The sequence below is a fragment of the Scyliorhinus torazame genome, chromosome 20 (assembly GCF_047496885.1).
Source record: "Scyliorhinus torazame isolate Kashiwa2021f chromosome 20, sScyTor2.1, whole genome shotgun sequence".
In the NCBI taxonomy this organism is placed as follows: domain Eukaryota; kingdom Metazoa; phylum Chordata; class Chondrichthyes; order Carcharhiniformes; family Scyliorhinidae; genus Scyliorhinus; species Scyliorhinus torazame.
The window spans coordinates 76500378-76515066 of record NC_092726.1 but is presented as its reverse complement, the minus strand read 5'-3'; positions in this window follow the sequence as shown (position 1 = coordinate 76515066).

Genomic DNA, 14689 nt, shown 5'->3' with positions numbered 1-14689 from the left:
TCCTCTAGGTCATTGATAAAAATGACAAACAGCAACGGCCCCAGAACAGATCCTTGTGGTACTCCACTTGTAACTGAACTCCATTCTGAACATTTCCCATCAACCATCACCCTCTGTCTTCTTTCAGCTAGCCAATATCTGATCCACATCTCTAAATCACCCTCAATCCCCAGCCTCCGTATTTTCTGCAATAGCCTACCGTGGAAAACCTTATCAAACGCTTTGCTGAAATCCATATACACCACATCAACTGCTCTACCCTCGTCTACCTGTTCAGTAACATTCTCAAAGAACTCGAAAAGGTTTGTGAGGCATGACCTACCATTCACTAAGCCATGCTGACTATCCCTGATCATATTATTCCTATGTAGATGATTATAAATCTCGTCTCTTATAATCCCCTCCAAGACTTTAACCACTACAGACGTGAGGCTCACCGGTCTATAGTTGCCGGGGTTGTCTCTGCTCCCCTTTTTGAACAAAGGGACCACATTTGCTATCCTCCAGTCCTCTGGCACTATTCATGTAGCCAATGATGACATAAAAATCAAAGCCAAAGGTCCAGCAATCTCTTCCCTGGCCTCCCAGAGAATCCTTGGATAAATCCATTCAGGCCCCGGTGACTTACCTATTGTCAGCCTGTCCAGAATTGCCAACTACTCTTCCCTGCGTACCTCAATGCCATCTATTTTAATAGCCTGGGTCTCAGCATTCTCCTCCTCAACATTATTTTTTTTCCTGAGTGAATACTGACGAAAAATATTCATTTAGTATCTCGCCTATATCTTCAGACTCCACACACAACTTCCCATCCCTGTCCTTGACTGGTCCTACTCTTTCACTAGTCATTCGCTTATTCCTATCATACCTATAGAAAGCTTTTGGGTTTTCCTTGATCCTACCTGCCAAATACTTCTCATGTCCCCTCCTTGCTCGTCTTAGCTCTCTCTTTAGATCCTTCCTCGCTACCTTGTAACGATCCATCGCCCCAACTGAAACTTCACACCTCATCTTCACATAGGTCTCCTTCTTCCTCTTAACAAGAGATTCCACTTCTTTGGTAAACCACGGTTCCCTCGCTCTACGCCTTCCTCCCTGCCTGACTGGTACATACTTAGCAAGAACACGCAGTAGCTGATCCTTGAGCAAGCTCCACTTATCCAGTGTGCCCAACACTTGCAGCCTACTTCTCCACCTTATCCCCCCCAAGTCACGTCTAATGGCATCATAATTGCCCTTCCCCCAGCTATAACTCTTGCCCTGCGGTGTATACTTATCCCTTTCCATCATTAACGTAAACGTCACCGAATTGTGGTCACTGTCCCCAAAGTGCTCTCCTACCTCCAAATCCAACACCTGGCCTCGTTGATTACCCAAAACCAAATCCAACGTGGCCTCGCCTCTTGTTCGCCTGTCAACATATTGTGTCAGGAAACCCTCCTGCACACACTGTACAAAAAATGACCCATCTAATGTACTCGAACTATATCTTTTCCAGTCAATATTTGGAAAGTTAAAGTCTTCTATAATAACTACCCTGTTACTTTCGCTCTTATCCAGGATCATCCTCGCCATCCTTTCCTCTACAGCCCTAGAACTATTAGGAGGCCTATAAAAAACTCCCAACAGGGTGACCTCTCCTTTCCTGTTTCTAACCTCAGCCCATGCTACCTCGGAAGATGATTCCCCATCTAGCATCCACTCCGCCACCGTAATACTGCTCTTGACTAGCAGCGCCACACCTCCCCCTCTTTTGCCTCCTTCTCTGAGCTTACTAAAACACCTAAACCCCGGAACCTGCAACATCCATTCCTGTGCCTGCTCTATCCATGTCCCCGAAATGGCCACAGCATCGAAGTCCCAGGTACGAACCCATGCTGCCAGTTCCCCTACGTTGTTTCGTATACTCCTGGCATTGAAGTAGACACACTTCAAACCACCTACCTGAACACTGGCCCCCACCTGCGACGTCAAACCTGTGCTCCTCACCTCTATACTCTCATTCTCCCTTATCCTAAAACTGCAATCCAGGTTACCATGCCCCTGCTGCATTAGTTTAACCCCCCCCCCCCAAAGAGCACTAACAAATCTCCCCCCAGGATATTTGTGCCCCTCAGGTTCAGATGTAAACCATCCTGTCTGTAGAGGTCCCACCTTCCCCAGAAAGAGCCCCAGTTATCCAGAAATCTGAATCCCTCCCGCCTGCACCATCCCTGTCGCCACGTGTTTAATTGCTCTCTCTCCCTATTCCTCATCTCACTATGACGTGGCACGGGCAACAACCCAGAGATAACAACTCTGTTTGTTCTAGTTCTGAACATCCATCCTAGCTCCCTGAAAGCCTGCCTGACATCCTTGTCCCCTTTCCTACCTATGTCATTCGTGCCAATGTGGACCACGACTTGGGGCTGCTCCCGCTCCCCGTTAAGGACCCGGAAAACACGATCCGAGACATCACGTACCCTTGCACCTGGGAGGCAACATACCAAACGTGCGTCTCTCACGCTCCCACAAAATCTCCTATCTGTGCCCCTGACTATCGATTTCCCAATTACTAATGCTCTGCTCCTCTCCCCCCTTCCCTACTGAGCAACAGGGACAGACTCCGTGCCAGAGTCCCGTACGCCTGACTTTCCCCTGGTAAGTGTCCCCCCCCCACAAGTATCCAAAGCGGTATACTTGTTTCTCAGGGGAACGACCGCAGGGGATCCCTGCACTGACTGCTTCTTCCCAGTCCCTCTTACAGTTACCCACCTATCTCCAATCTTTGGTGTAGCTAATTCCCTAAAGCTGCTATCTATGACCCCCTCTGCCTCCCGAATGATCCGACGTTCTTCCAACTCCAGCTCCAGTTCCCAAACTCGATCTTGGAGGAGCTGGAGATGGCAGCACTTCCTGCAGGTCAAATCCGCTGGGACACTAACGGCATCCCTCACCTCAAACATCCTGCAGGAGGATCATTGCACTCACTTCCCTGCCATCCCTCTAACTTTCTACCAAGATCTGGCTAACAACTAAATACATTTTTAAAAAATAATAATAATAAAATATGGTACTTACCTCACACCAATGGGCTTTATTATTAGGTTAAAGGAGGAGGGCGGGTGGGAGACACTACACGTGTAGTGCCTCAAGTTTCCTCTCCACCAGAATTTATTGGTGAGGGACTTCCCAGAAGTCCGCGGGTCGAACTTCCTGTTCCCGCCTTAAACACTAAAATAAACACAGCAAAGAGGGACCTAAAACGGGACCAGGTAAGTGTTTACCTAAATACTCACCCACCAGCTGCCTCTGCGTTCCGCTCAGGCTGAAACTCCAAGATCTGCTCCTCCCAGAAATCACTTGCGCACTGCTCCCGCTGAAATTGACTCGCCTGCTCCTGTGAAGGTCTCCCAGAAATCACTAACGCACCGCTCCCGCTGAAATCGACTGGCCTGCTCCTGCAAAGGTAAGTGTTTTTAAAGGAGAAACGTACCTCCCAGAAATCACTTGCGCACTGCTCCCACTGAAATTGACTCGCCTGCTCCTGTGAAGGTGTCCCAGAAATCACTAACGCACCGCTTCCGCTGAAATCGACTGGCCTGCTCCTGCAAAGGTAAGTGTTTTTAAAGGAGAAACTTACTTCCCAGAAATCACTTGCGCACTGCTCCCGCTGAAATTGACTAGCCTGCTCCTGTGAAGGTCTCCCAGAAACCACTTGCGCACCGCTCCCGCTGAAATCGACTGGCCTGCTCCTGTGAAGGTCTCCCAGAAATCACTAACGCACCGCTCCCGCTGAAATCGACTGGCCTGCTCCTGTGAAGGTCTCCCAGAAATCACTAACGCACCGCTCCCGCTGAAATCGACAAGCCTGCTCCTGTGAAGGTCTCCCAGAAATCACGAACGCACCGCCCCCACTGAAATCGACTGGCCTGCTCTTGTGAAGGTCTCCCAGAATTCACTAACGCACCGCTCCCGCTGAAATCTACTGGCCTGCTCCTGCTAAGGTAAGTGTTTTTAAAGGAGAAACGTACCTCCCAGAAATCACTTGCGCACTGCTCCCACTGAAATTGACTCGCCTGCTCCTGTGAAGGTGTCCCAGAAATCACTAACGCACCGCTCCCGCTGAAATCGACTGGCCTGCTCCTGAAAAGGTAAGTGTTTTTAAAGGAGAAACTTACTTCCCAGAAATCACTTGCGCACTGCTCCCGCTGAAATTGACTAGCCTGCTCCTGTGAAGGTCTCCCAGAAACCACTTGCGCACCGCTCCCGCTGAAATCGACTGGCCTGCTCCTGCAAAGGTAAGTATTTTTTAAGGAGAAACTTACCTCCCAGAAATCACTTGCGCACTGCTCCCGCTGAAATTCACTCGCCTGCTCCTGTGAAGGCCTCCCAGAAATCACTAACGCACCGCTCCCGCTGAAATCGACTAGCCTGCTCCTGTGAAGGTCTCCCAGAAATCACGAACGCACCGCCCCCACTGAAATCGACTGGCCTGCTCTTGTGAAGGTCTCCCAGAATTCACTAACGCACCGCTCCCGCTGAAATCTACTGGCCTGCTCCTGCTAAGGTAAGTGTTTTTAAAGGAGAAACCTACCTCCCAGAAATCACTTGCGCACTGCTCCCGCTTAAATTGACTCGCCTGCTCCTGTGAAGGTCTCCCAGAAATCACGAACGCACCGCTCCCGCTGGAATAGACTGGCCTGCTCCTGCAAAGGTAAGTGTTTTTAAAGGAGAAATCTACCTCCCAGAAATCACTAACGAACTGCTCCCGCTGAAATTGACTAGCCTGCTCCGCTCCCGCTGAAATCGACCGGGCTGCTCCTGCAAAGGTAAGTGTTTTTAAAGGAGAAACTTACCTGCCAGAAATCACTTGCGCACTGCTCCCGCTGAAATTGACTAGCCTGCTCCTGTGAAGGCCTCCCAGAAATCACTTACGCACCGCTCCCGCTGAAATCGACTGGCCTGCTCCTGCAAATGTAAGTGTTTTTAAAGGAGAAACCTACCTCCCAGAAATCACTTGCGCACTGCTCCCGCTGAAATTGACTAGCCTGCTCCTGTGAAGGTCTCCCAGAAATCACTAACGCCCCGCTCCCGCTGAAATCGACTGGCCTGCACCTGCAAAGGTAAGTGTTTTTAACTGTAAATAATGATGTACAACACAGGGACCACTGTAAATGACATGCTGCCCAACGACCACTGAAAATAATGACATCCTACCAGGGACCACGTAAATAATGATATACTACGCAGGGAACACTGTATATAATGATATACAATCCAGAGAACACTGTAAATAAAGATATACTACCCAGGGACGACTGTAAATGATGACGTACCACACAGGGACAACTGTAAATAATGATATACTATCCAGGGACCACTGTAAATATTGAAATTTCACCCTTTGGCCGTTGTAAATAATGATGTACTGCACAGAAACCACTATAAGTAATGCCATACTGCCCAGGGACCACTGTAAATAATGATATACTTCCCAGGGACTCTGTAAATAATGATATACTATGCAGGGATCTCTGTTATTAATGAAATTCCACCATGGGACCGTTCAACATAATGATATACTACCCAGGGACCAATGTAAATCGGGAAATTCCACCCTGGGACTTTGCAAATAATGAGGTACTGCACATGGACCACTGAAAATAATCACATACTACCCAGGGACGACTGTAAATAATGATATACTACCCCGGAACCACTGGAAATAATGATATACTACACAGGAACCGCTGTTTGTAATGATATACCACTCAGGAACCGCTGTAAATAATGATCAACTACACATGTTCAACAGTAAATAATAAAATTTCACCCTGGGACCGTAGTAAATAATGATGTACTACGCAGTGACCACGCTAAGTAATGATATACTATCCAGGGACCACTGTAAATAATGTTATACTATCCAGGGACAACTGTAAATAATGATATACTACCTAGGGACCAATGTAAATAACGACAAACTAGCCAGGGACCACTTTGAATAAAGATATACGATCCAGGTACCACTGCAAATAATCAAATTCCACCCTGGGGCTGTTGTAAATAATGATGTACAACACAGGGACCACTGTAAATAACGACATATTGCCCAGGAACCATTGTAAAGAATGAGATACTTTACAGGGAGCACTGTAAATAATAAAATTCCACCTTGCGACCGTTGTAATTAATGATGCACCACACAGTGACCACTTTAATAATGATATTCTATCCAGTGACTTCTGTAAATAATGTTATAGTATCCAGAGACCACTGTAAATAATGTTATACTCTCCATTGACCACTGTAAATAATGATATACTACCCAGGGACCACTGTAAATAAAGATATACTACCCAGGGACCATTGTGAATATGTATATTCTACTCAGGGAGCACTGTAATTAATGAGGTACTATCGAGGGACTACTGTAATTAATGACATTCCACTCCGGGAACGTTGTAAATAATGATGTACTACACAGGGAAATAATGTAAATAATGACATACTGCCCAGGGACAAATGTGAATAATGATAAACTGCCCATGGGCCACTGGAAATAATGATATACTATCTGGGGACCATTGTCAATAATGATATTGTACTCGGGGACCTTTGTAAATAATGATATACCACCCAGAGACCACTGTAAATAATGATGTACTACCCAGGGATCACTGTAAATAATGATGTACTACCCAGGGACCACTGTAAATAATGATGTACTACCCAGGGACCTCTGTGAATAATGGTATACCACCCAGGGTCCGCTGTAAATAATGATGTACTACCCAGGGACCACTGTAAATAATGATGTACTACCCAGGGACCACTGTAAATAATGATATACCACTCAGGGACCTCTGTAAATAATGATATACCACCCAGGGACCTCTGTAAATAATGATATACCACCCAGGCACCACTGTAAATAATGATGTACTGCCAAGGGACCACTGTAAATAATGATATTCTACCCAGGGACCACTGTAAATAATGATATACTATCCAGGGATCACTGTAAGTAATGAAATTCCTCCCTGGGACCGTTGTAAACAATGATGTACGACACAGGGACCACTGTAAATAAAGAAATTCCATCCTGTGACCGTTGAAAATAATGATGTGCTATCCAGAGACCACTGTAAAATTGATATACTGTCCTAGGGCCACTGGTAATAATGATATACTACCTGGGGGACACTGTAAATAATGATATACTACCCAGGGACAACTGTGAATAATGATTTACTCCCCAGGGAACCACTGGAAAGAATGATATACTACCCCGGGAGCACAGTAAATAATGATATACTCTACAGGGACCACTGTGAATAATGTTATACTATCCAGGGACAACTGTAAATAATGATATACTACCTAGGAACCAATGTAAATAATGATAAACTAGCCAGGGACCACTTTGAATAAAGATATACTACTCAGAGACAGCTGTAAATAATGAAATTCCAGCCTGGGACCGTTGTAAATAATGATGCACGACACAGGGACCACTGTAAATAACGACATATTCCCCAGGGACCATTGTAAAGAATGAGATACTATACAGGGACCACTGTAAATAATAAAATTCCACCTTGCGACCGTTGTAATTAATGATGCACCACACAGTGACCACTCCAGGCCACTCCCGGCCAGCCCACACACACACTCAGGAGCCCAGTGGTAGGAGCCAACTTAATGACGTGGAAACAATTCATGCGCCGGGCGCCGGAATGTGGCGACTTGGGGCTTTTCACAGTAACTTCATTGAAGCCTACTTGTGACAATAAGTGATTATTATTATTCAACTGGGCGAGAAGCCCGCAGGACCTCCTCGCTGCATAGTACAGGTTCGGGCCGGCAGGGATGGACGGTACATTTGGGATGTGCGGGGCGGGGGGGGGGGTAGACAGAGGGATGCTGACGGTTGTGGACATGTCCGTACCCGACAGGCTGTCGATTCTGGGAATCTCACAGAGAAGCTCCAACTCTCGAGGAAACAGCCTCAGATTGCTGCAGCTGTATAACTTCCCACACAAGGAGAGTAAACCCTTCCCCCAGAAGCACACACATTCCTGGGCACCGTGGGAGGACTGGATTGGTTGGGAGGGCGGCAAATGCGGCCACATACACAGGAGACAGATAGAAAACGTCAGGACTCCACTGGAGGAGACCAGACACAAGTGTGGGGAGGAACTGGACAGAGAGAGGGAGAGGACTCGAGATCGAGACGCAGCACAGAGTCAACTCCACCTCCTCCTGCGCCGGGCTCAGTCTGATGCAGCTCAAGGTGGTGCACAGAGCGACCTCACAAAGCCGCGCCTGAGCGGGTTCTTCCCGGAGCTGGTGGACAATGCGAGACGTTCCTGGGGAAGGACCAGCACCCGCATGTGCTGGTCCTGCCCCAGACTCAGGGAATTCTGCACGGCCATCTTCGAGGTTGTGTCCAAGGTTGTGGGAGTCGGGATGGAGCTATACCCGTCTCGAGTGGACTTGGGTGTGTCAGAGCAGCTGGAGCTCTGGTCAGGGAGAGAGGGGGACGCCCTGGCCTTCGGGATGCCAGAGCAGCCGGAGCTCTGGTCAGGGAGAGAGGGAGACGCCCTGGCCTTCGGGGTGTCAGAGCAGAGAGAGCTCTGGTCAGGCAGAAAGGGGGACGCCCTGGCCTTCAGGGTGTCAGAGCAGAGAGAGCTCTGGTCAGGGAAATAGGGGGACGTCCTGGCCTTCGTGGTGTCAGAGCAGCCGGAGCTCTGGTCAGGGAGAGAGGGGGACGCCCTGGCCTTCGGGGTGTCAGAGCAGCCGGAGCTTTGGTCAGGGAGAGAGGGTGACGCCCTGGCTTTCAGGGTGTCAGAGCAGCCGGAGCTTTGGTCAGGGAGGGAGGGGGACGCCCTGGCCTTCGCCTCACTGATTGCCAGGCGGATTCTCCTGCCGGAGGGGGCAGGGGGTGGTGCGGTGGGGGGGGGGGGGGGGGGAGTCGACAGCGACCCCCCCCCACTCTCCCGGGGCACAGATTGACTCTCAGATCTCGCCAAATTCCTGAGGCTGGAGAAAATAACATTAGAAATAAGAGGGTCTGAGCCGGGATTCCGCAGCACAGGCAGCAAATTCACAAGCCTATCTCCAGCCCTGTTTGCAGCCAGCAGCCAGCCGGGGTGGGGGCTGGAGGAATGCCATTTATTGGAGGGAGCGCAGGCCTCCCCGACACGGGGAGAAACCGGGGTAACAATCAGACCCACCCTCCCTGGACCCTACACGGGGACAAACCGGGGTAACAAGCAGACCCACCCTCCCTGGAAGACCTATGAACCAAGAGAGGAATGGGATCTCACCCCCCCTCCCCCACTATCAGAAAGAAATGGAGAAAGGCAGCAGGGTGGCGCAGTGGTTAGCACTGCTGCCTCAGGGCGGCGATGTTCCAGGCTCAACCCCGGCTCTGGGTCACTGCCTGTGTGGAGTTTGCACACTCTGCCCGTGTTTGCGTGGGTTTCGCTCCCACAACCAGAGGATGTGCAGGTTAGGTGGGTTGGAGAAATGAATTCGGTTCTCTACATTTATTTATTTTTAAAGAAAGAAGTCTGCAGACAAACAAGGGGAGGAACGCTGAGCGCCAAGTCACAGGAGGGGGTAACTGGGGACAACCACTATCGCCAAGCGGCAGGGGCCCCAGTGGAACCCAATAAACCAGGGTCAACAAATAAACAGCAATGTGAAACTGTCAGTAATATCCCGCATCAGAGACCAGTCACGGCCATGGTGACAGCGGGGGGCTCAGGGCAGGAGGTTGTGAGATATGTAGCTTTCTTTTTGGTCGTTGTTTAATATTCAATGTGAGAAACTCTTTTTCTTTTCTATTCTGTGACTGTTCATTGAAACATCAATAAAAACATTTTGTTTTTAAATTGCGCCGACCTGAATCTCTTGTGTAAAGCTCCATCTGATATTGGAAGGTGAGAATTGTACTGACCCGTGTCAATACATTCCCCAGAGACATTCAGAGAAAACCAGCGCCTAAAAATACCACAACCGCAACAGCGCAGATTCATCTGGAACCTTCCCCTTTAATTCCAATTATTCTGATTCCTGCCCTCCCTCTTCACCGTGAAGGCGCTTAGCGTTCCTCCCCTTGTTTGTCTGCAAACTTCTTTCTTTAAAAATAAATAAATGTAGAGAACCGACTTAATTTCTCCAACCCACCTAACCTGCACATCCTCTGGTTGTGGGAGCGAAACCCACGCAAACACGTGCAGAGTGTGCAAACTCCACACAGGCAGTGACCCAGAGCCGGGGTTGAGCCTGGAACCTCGGCGCCCTGAGGCAGCAGTGCTAACCACTGCGCCACCCTGCTGCCTTCCTCCATTTCTTTCTGATAGTGGGGGAGGGGGGGTGAGATCCCATTCCTCTCTTGGTTCACAGGTCTTCCAGGGAGGGTGGGTCTGCTTGTTACCCCGGTTTGTCCCCGTGTAGGGTCCAGGGAGGGTGGGTCTGACTGTTACCCCGGTTTCTCCCCGTGTAGGGGAGGCCTGCGCTCCCTCCAATAAATGGCCTTCCTCCAGCCCCCACCCCGGCTGGCTGCTGGCTGCAAACAGGGCTGGAGATAGGCTTGTGAATTTGCCGCCTGTGCTGCGGAATCCCGGCTCAGACCCTCTTATTTCTAATGTTATTTTCTCCAGCCTCAGGAATTTGGCGAGATCTGAGAGTCAATCTGTGCCCTGGGAGAGGGGGGGGGGCGCTGTCGACTCCCCCCCCCCCCCACCGCACCACCCCCCTGCCCCCTCCGGAAGGAGAATCCGCCTGAAATCAGTGAGGCGAAGGCCAGGGCGTCCCCCTCCCTCCCTGACTAAAGCTCCGGCTGCTCTGACACCCCGAAGGCCAGGGCGTCCCCCTCTTTCCCTGACCAGAGCTCTCTCTGCTCTGACACCCCGAAGGCCGGGGCGTCCCCCTTTCTGCCTGAGCAGAGCTCTCTCTGCTCTGACAGCCCGAAGGCCAGGGCGTCTCCCTCTCTCCCTGACCAGAGCTCCGGCTGCTGTGGCATCCCGAAGGCCAGGACGTCCCCTTCTCTCCCTGACCAGAGCTCCGGCTGCTCTGACACCCCGAAGGCCAGGGCGTCCCCCTCTCTCCCCGACCAGAGCGCCAGCTGCTCTGACACACCCAAGTCCACTAGAGACGGGTATAGCTCCATCCCGACTCCCACCACCTTGGACACAACCTCGAAGATGGCCGTGCAGAATTCCCTGAGTCTGGGGCAGGACCAGCACATGCGGGTGCTGGTCCTGCCCCAGGAACGTCTCGCATTGTCCACCAGCTCCGGGAAGAACTCGCTCAGGCGCGGCTTTGTGAGGTCGCTCTGTGCACCACCTTGTGCTGCATCAGACTGAGCCCGGCGCAGGAGGAGGTGGAGTTGACTCTGTGCTGCGTCTCGAACTCGAGTCCTCTCCCTCTCTCTGTCCAGTTCCTCCCCACACTTTTGTCTGGTCTCCTCCAGTGGAGTCCTGACGTTTTCTATCTGTCTCCTGTGTATGTGGCCGCATTTGCCGCCCCCCCAACTAATCCAGTCCTCCCACGGTGCCCAGGAATGTGTGTGCTTCTGGAGGAAGGGTTTACTCTCCTTGTGGGGGAAGTTATACAGCTGCAGCAATCTGAGGCTGTTTCCTCGAGAGTTGGAGCTTCCTGTGAGATTCCCAGAATCGACAGCCTGTCGGGTACGGGCATGTCCACAACCGTCAGCATCCCTCTGTCTCCCCCCCCCCCGCCCCGCACATCCCAAATGTACCGACCAGATTTATAGGCAAAATATTAATACACTATTTATCAGCGTCTGAAGGAAATAATCTCCCTATTTGGGAAAAACCCCGTCCCACCCTCCACCCAGACGGGGTTTTTCCCAAATAGGGAGATTATTTCCTTCAGACGCTAATAAATAGTGTATTAATATTTTGCCTATAAATCTGGTGTCAGTAACTCAGTGGAGCAGTCAATGGTTAAAACCCTTTGGAAAACACGCTGATGATTGGTTGATTCACTTCTGTTGGGACTCCGGGGTCTGTGGGACTGGAACTGGCCGCACGCTCGCCCAGGAGGTCGCAACAATATTCGATCCAGTTCAGAATAATGAGAGGGGCTGGACCATAGAAACCTATGAAAAAGGTGAATGTAGGAATGATGTTCCGGATGGCACAGGGGACCGGAACTAGGGGCACAGTCCGAGGATACGGACAGGCCATTTAAACTGATAGAAGGAGACATTTCCTCACACAGAGAGCTGCGAGCCTGTGGAATTCTCCGCCACAGAAAGTAGTTGGAGCTGAAACATGGCATATTTTCAAGGAGCAGTTGGTTATGGGACTTGGGGCTGACGGGATCGAAGGATAGGGAGGGAAGCAGGAACATGTTAGTGAGTCGGATGTTCAGCGATGTACACAATGCATGTGAAGCAGACTGAAAGGGCCGAATGGCCTGCTCCTGCTCCGTTGTTCCATGTTTCTATATAACAATCCCCTGTCAATAATGTCGCAACACCCACTGGACTTAGCGGTGGGAATGATTGTCTTTCCCAAAACCCTTGCAGAGTGCGAGCTCCCTCGTCAATGTGGCAGGGGGAACTCAATCTATGTTAGGAAGGTGTAACGTTGTGTTTGGTGTGACCGGGGCTGCTGGGACAGTCGGCAGCACTTTGATGGTGTCCTGCACGAACCGAGCATGGAATGCAATGAGCTCATCAGGGAGGGGGCCCTGCTGCTGGACATTCTGTTCAGCTTCGCTTTGTAGCCCGGTATGATGATTATCCTGTTCCATTGTGAAATTTACGATTGAAAATGCTCCCATTGTGTCTTCAGACAGTGTATTCCAGATTCTAACAACTCTGTATTAAATGTCTTATCAACATGCTCTCGCCGTCTTTGATTAATTATTGTAAATCTTGTTACTGGTGCTGGGTCCAGTGGAACCCTTTCTGCTCACTCTCTCTAAACTCCTTCCTCATTTGCAGTACTTTGTGAAATTGCTGAAATTGGCAAGTCATGTTGCAACTGTATAGAATCTTAGTTAGGCCACACTTGGAGTATAGTGTTCGATTCTGGTCGCCTCACTACCAGAATGATGTGGAGGCTTTAGAGAGGGTGCAGAAGAGATTTACCAGGATGTTACTTGGTTTGGAGGGCATTAGCTATAGAACATAGAACACAGAATATTCCAGCGCAGTACAGGCCCTTCGGCCCTCGATGTTGCGCCGACCTGTGAAACCACTCTAAAGCCCATATACACTATTCCCTTATTGTCCATATGTCTATCCAATGCCCATTTGAATGTCCTTAGTGTTGGCGAGTCCACTACTGTTGCAGGCAGGGCATTCTACGTCCTTACTACTCTCTGAGTAAAGAACCTACCTCTGACACCTGTCTTATATCTATCTCCCCTCAATTTAAAGCTATGTCCCCTCGTTCTAGACATCACCATGCGAGGAAAAAGGCTCTCACTGGCCACCCTATCCAATCCTCTGATCATCTTGTATGCCTCAATTAAGTCACCTCTGAACCTTCTTCTCTCTAACGAAAACAGCCTCAAGTCCCTCAGACTTTCCTCATAAGATATTCCCTCAATACCAGGCAACATTCTGCTAAATCTCCTCTGCACCCTTTCCAATGCTTCCCCATCCTTCCTATGAGGAGCGGTTGAATAAACTCGGTTTGTTGTCACTAGAACGACGGAGGTTGAGAGGCGACCTGATAGAGGTCTGTAAAATTATGAGGGGCATAGACAGAGTGGACAGTCAGAGGCTTTTCCCCAGGGCGGAGGGATAAATTACTAGGGGGCATAGGATTAAGGTGAGAGGGGCAAAGTTTAGAGGAGATGTACGAGGCAAGTTTTTACACAGAGGGTAGTGGGAGCCTGGAACTCGCTACCGGAGGAGGTGGTGGAAGCAGGGACGATAGTGACATTTAAGGGGCATCTTGACAAATACATGAATAGGATGGGAATAGAGTGAGACGGACCCCGGAAGTGTAGACGAGTTTAGTTTAGTCGGGCAGCATGGTCGGCACGGGCTTGGAGGGCCGATGGGCCTGTTCCTGTGCTGTACTTTTCTTTGTTTCTTTGTTCTTTGTTCTTTGCTCTTTACCTTAAACTGATCTACAGATTACAATTTCAGTTCACTAATCCCACCATTCAACTGAAATCCTTCATCCCTGACAACATTCCATTTTTTCTCTCCAAGATCCTCACATCCTTTTGTATATTTAGCGGCAGAACAAGAAGCAATTCGTCCGCTTTGGTCCTCTCTATAAACCTAGTTATAACTCTATAGGCTATTGGCAAAGTATTAGAAAGTGGGATTCAAATACTCAGGTGGTTGTTTTTGACCTGCGCAGTCCAGATGGGCCGAATGACCTTTCTGTGCTCTGGACCTCGATGACTCTATGATCCTAACATCCTTCTTCTGGGAGTCTCCGCCTCTATTGATCAAGTTAAATATCTTCTGAGGTTTTTCCAACCATATCACCATGACCTTCCAGTGCAAAGTGTGGACATGTACCCGCTCCCTCCCTGTACACGTTTGAAACTTGTCCCGTTTAGTTTATATTTCCTGTTCTTCAGCCCGCCTCCCTAATGCATCACCCACACGACAGTGATTTAAATTTACTTTCCCCGTGACCCTCCCTTTCACAGATCTGGGAACATCCTGCTGAAGATTGCTGCTACCCTGCTCACT